General features: G+C 32.2%; 1 pseudogene; it reads left to right on the top strand.

Annotated features, from left to right (window-relative positions):
* Nucleotides 1-5,579, top strand: part of LOC118736264 — a 25,689-nt pseudogene that overhangs the window by 5,597 nt on the left and 14,513 nt on the right.

Below are 5,579 nucleotides of genomic sequence, written 5' to 3'. Positions count from 1 at the left end.
TCCTCTTTCATTGGATACAAAATTTGTTTAATTTGGATAAGCGGTTTGTTTATTATCCGGAAAGTACTTTTATTTCGGAGTAAAAAATATTTGGCCAAGTTTAACTTGTAAAAAAATAGCTGTAATTTTCGGTCCCTTCAATATTCGTATTCGCAAAAGATCCGCATTGATTTTTGCGAATGCGAAAGCGAAAGCGAATGTTAAAATTAATGCGGAAGCTCCGCGGTTGTGAATTCGAATGCGATTATTCGCAACAACCCTGGTACATACATACGAACAGTTTTTTCTTGTCGTTATGCACTTAACATGAATTTGGAATTTTTGGAATAAACCAGTCGAATTGTTGACCAGCATCGAATCCTCAGTATATCCAGTAAACAAACTGAGCTGTTTTTTTTCGCAAATTTTGGTCCCCATAAAGACTTAGGGTTGCAGACAATGCTTTTTCGGCAATTCGGGTGTTGTGCAGCAATAAAAAAATTTAGCGCCGAATGTATGAAATATTAAAGATTCACTTCACAATATTAATAAAACTTAACGTAATTGTTTTTTTTTATTTTGATAATACTAATTGGTGCTATTATTTACAAGTCGAAGTGATCTAAAGAATTTTCTTCATTCCATACATGATTCTATTTTACTATTCTGGAATTGAACCATATATTTTTTTTTAATTTAACAAGAGCAGCAAGAAGGTATTTTACTTTAAGTTGCTCGGAGCTAATTATGGAGTACATCATCCAAGATTTTCGTAAACAGAAAACCAAAACAAAAGCGTGAATTTGTATACGTTTTGCAATAGAATTGAGTTATTATTACAACGCTTTTACAACTTGCAATGTTGTATGTCCAGACCACCATACTATAAATATAGCAAAGGTATTTATGGCAAGCCTAGTCTAGATATTAACCTCGTCGTAGGTATCATACCAAAGACATACAATTAGAAAAACTCTAGGGATAGATGTCGCCTCGCCAGAAGAAGTTAAAAATATGCACTACATACGCTACAGCGGAAATGGACGACACGCCATTTCTTTAAATGAAATTAATTGCTGCTATATGTATGTATGTACATATGTAGGCATATACTAAATGTGAGCAAACAGCATTTTGCTTGCATAGTCTTCTGTTCTCTTTTCACTGCAAGTTGAATTATTTTAGTATCTATTGCAAAATTTTATATGTACCACGCTTTTATAAATGGACTAAAATTAGAAAATAATATTTCTCAGTCCCATAGAACTTGTTTTGATAACTTTTGATTTTGAAATTTTAGCAAAAGTCATTATAAACAATTTATGAGATTGAAAATGAAAAGCGTGGGGCGCATGTAATAGGCCTGATTTGAAATTGAAGAGTAATATATGTATGTATGTGGGTATATTAATAACGACCGCACGTTTTTCGTTTTTAATCTCATAAATTGTTTATAATGAGTTTTGCTAAAATTTCAAAATCAAAAGTTATCAAAACAAATTCTATGGGACTGAGATATATTATTATTTTACAACGCTTTTATCAACTTGCAATGTTGTATGTCCAGACCGCTTTGAATGTTGTATGTCCAGACCACCATTTAGATATACTAGCTGCATTTTTTTGTAAGCGAGCGACAAAAGAACGCTCAACTCGGGTAAAATTTCCTTTTAGCTACTTAAGCAACCCTTTTGGTAGCTGGCAAGAAAATGTGATTAGTTTAACGGGATTTAGATACAAAAACCAATTTAAATGAGTAATTATGCGAGGTATTTGTGTAATATATATACTCTTTTAAAATATAAGTCACGTATAAAAGGAAATAAAAATTTCCCTCTCCACTTTCCCATTAACAATTCACAATAGAGCAGTTTTTTCACTTAACACTCAACACTAGCCTTCAGGTCGGGTATTTTTTAACCGACCTGGCTAAGCTCGGATAAATAGCCGAGTTTGTGTTGTTGCTTTGCGCGTATTTCGTCATTTAAGCGAGTGTTCTTTTGTAGCTCGGTTGCAAAAGAATGCACCTACTATAAATGTAGCATAGCTATTTATGGAAAATTCTAGATATCAACCTAGTCTAGATATCAACCTCGTTGTAGGCATCATATCAAGGAGATACAATTAGAAGACTCTAGATGTCGCCCCGCCAGAAGAAGTTAAATATTGCGCCTAAATATACGCACTCTTTATATACGTCACAGCGGAAATGGACGACACGCCATTTTTTTAAATGAAATAAACTGCTGCTATATATATGTATGTACATATGTATGTTTATACTAAATGTGAGCAAACAACATCGTGCTTGCATAGTCTTCTGTTCTCTTTCACTGCAAGTTGAATTATTTTAATATCTATTGCAAAATTTTGTACAGACAAGACTAAAACGTAGAAAATAAATAAAATAAAATAAAACTTTTTAATATACAACCAGGGGGGGATTTACACATGTGCTTCCGGTGCCTGCGCACAGGGCGGCAGATTCCAGAAGGGCGGCAAAATGTGGGACACAAAATTCCGATTTTTTTTTTTTTTTAAATACAATATATTCTCCAGAGAATGTGTTAGATTATATACAATAAAAGTGATTGATTACCGACTGATTATTATTTAAATTGATTTACTTCTCTGCGATCACTGCAACATCGAGTGTTTATTATTAAATACCCTGATAAAAAATGTGCGCAGTGTATACTTAATTTATGTTAAATTTCTGCGAAGCTTGAAGCATGAATTTAACATAAAATTCATTTACAGCTGTGTCCGCGATCTAGTATAAAGTCAATAAACAATTTAAATAAATGATTTAGTATAAAGTCAATAAACAATTTCTAGTATACAAAACTTTGTTGAAAATTAAAAAAAGTAAATAAAATATGGGAAGACGGGTATCGAACCCAGCACCTTCAGGTCAAATAATAATAATAATAGATTGGCGCTTACACATATGTTAGTGTTTGGCCGAGCTTCTCCTCCAATTTGTGGCGTGCGCCTTGATGTTGTCACACAAAGTGGAGGGACCTACAGTTTTACGCCGACTCCGAACGGCGATTGTATTTTTATTTAGAGGCTTGCCATTGCCTGCCAAGGGACGACCGCTGTTAAGAAAAAAACTTTTTTCTATATTTTTTTTTGCGATGTTGCCAGGGCTTGAACCCAGGCGTTGCGAAGTGGAAGCGCGCACTGCTTACCACTACACCACAGCGGCCGACAAGGGTGGAATACCGCCGACATTACCACTCGACCACTGGAGCTCATGATGGATGAGACCATTAAACCATACATTACTCGCTGATTGTAATGGAAAATTAACGAATTCTTTGTTTATTATCAAATCTATACTTGCATCGTGTCTAAAAATCATAACTCATCGAACTTTTTGTACAAGCAACCATTCGATCAGCAAATATTTAATCAAAAGTTTCAATTATCTCGCGTTTTTCGTTAGCAGAATGCACACAAATACAAATTCCCGATTTTCTGTGTGAATGTTTCATAAACATCGTTGGAAACTATTTGATATTCAGATATTCGTGCAGAAACATGGTTTGGTTTTTGTTATTTCGAATCGTAATAAAGGACTGTAACTCAACTTCAAAATCTTCCAAAAAATTTAAGGAATGAATGAATATGATGTGTTTAACATAATTCGTCAGTAAATATGTCGAAATACATGAAGATTTTTATTACTCCTGTTAAATTTTGAGTATACGATTTTCATGTATTAGTATTATAATTACGCACGCACACGAGTCTAAGAAATAAGGGCGGCATTTTGTGTAAATCCGGCACTGTATACAACGCTTTTATAAATGGACTAAAAATTAGAAAATAATATTTCTCAGTCCCACAGGATTTGTTTTGATAAGTTTTGATTTTGAAATTTTAGCAAAAGTCATTATAAACAATTAATGACATTGAAAATGAAAAGCGTGAGGCGCATGTAATACACCTGAATTGATATGAAAAGTAACATATGTATGTATTTATATTTATATTTATATTTATATTTATTTATTTATTTAATATTAATTAGTACATTAAGATATAATCTTTTCTTGCACAACGATGTATGTACATATATATAAGAAATTAAATACATTAACAATTAAAAATACACAGATAAAATATTTAATAATTTAAAACATTAATTAGAAAAAAGAAAAAAAAATAAACATAATTTAGCTTGCAATAGTCAATAACCACGTTTTCAAGAAATTTTAATTAGAGAAATACTGAAGTATAAGTTTCTTGAAGCTGCCTTTAGACAATGACTTCTTTAGCGACTGAGGAAGGGAGTTCCAAAGTCTAACAGCATTAACGAAAAACAGTCAGGACGAGCATAAGTAGTTGAACTTGGGCAAAATTAGGGTTAAAGAGCGAGCGAATTTAGAAAATATCAGTTTTTCATATAGGTATTCCGGTTTCCCATGAGTAATTAGCTTAAAGATAAATATGCAGTTCCTGACATTTAAGAAATGTATGTGGGCATATGAATAACGACCGCTTAAAATCGATCTCAAATTTGTACTTTCGCTGTAGAATGTTATGTAGTTTGACTATTGTCAATGAAATTGAATGCTTTGTAATGCATGCGCTCCACGCTTTTCATTTCCAATGTCATTAGTCGTTTATAATGACTTTTGCTAAAATTTCAAAATCAAAAGTTATCAAAACAAATTCTGTGGGACTGAGAAATATTATGTTCTACTTTTTAGTCCATTTATTAAAGCCTTGTATATTAAACAGTTTTTTTTACTTTATTTATTTTATAATTTAAGTATACTTTTTCTCTTATTCGGCGTGATATACATATTTATGCATATATGTGATATATTTTGCAATGCAAGTAAAATGGTAATCTATGGCCCAGTACAGTCTTGAATTCCCTCAATGATGCTTTAATGTCGAGTGCTCAAATTTTCACGAAACTTTCACCTTGCTATGTACCTAAAATCATATATGTAATACTCCTATATTGGCAGTAAGAGCTAGTACCGTCCGAAAACACTAAAGTACAGATATATAAATAAACACGTACGAAAGAAAAGGAACACATACGTTTATAAATAAACATGTACACAACACATATACAAAAACGGCACTCAAGTACACAATACATTAAGGGTATTCATCAAACCTTATAAATGCATTGTAAACCGTATAAACTTATAATTGTGTAAACATTATAAATGAACTGTCAAAATTTGCATGGAAACTCATTTACACATTTCTGATAAATTTCTCCAACGATTTCACTGAATAAACTTGATAAACTGAAGCCAATGCAACTCTGTCGCAACTCTAGCTATGTTTTCTTGGGTAATAATCGGGATCCGCATAAAACTTTTGCACGTAAATTCAACAACAACGATATGATCCTAATAGAGATCTGGTTCAAATATTATCCGTTCTGTTTGTTTAGCTTTACTGATAATTTGACCGCAAAGTTTGGTAGCCGTTTCAAATGAATTCATGCACAAATAGACATTCTGCCATTGTCTCTTTTAAATAGCTTCAAATAAATAGGCCGTATGTTATATGTATATTTATTTAAATAGATATCATCTCGTAAATATAATTTTTCACATTTAGTG

This window comes from Rhagoletis pomonella, unplaced genomic scaffold (assembly GCF_013731165.1).
Source record: "Rhagoletis pomonella isolate Grant_MI unplaced genomic scaffold, Rhpom_1.0 Rhpom_scaffold_00003, whole genome shotgun sequence".
In the NCBI taxonomy this organism is placed as follows: Eukaryota; Metazoa; Arthropoda; class Insecta; order Diptera; family Tephritidae; genus Rhagoletis; species Rhagoletis pomonella.
Note: the sequence above shows the minus strand (reverse complement) of the source record. Positions and strands in the feature narration are given on the sequence as shown.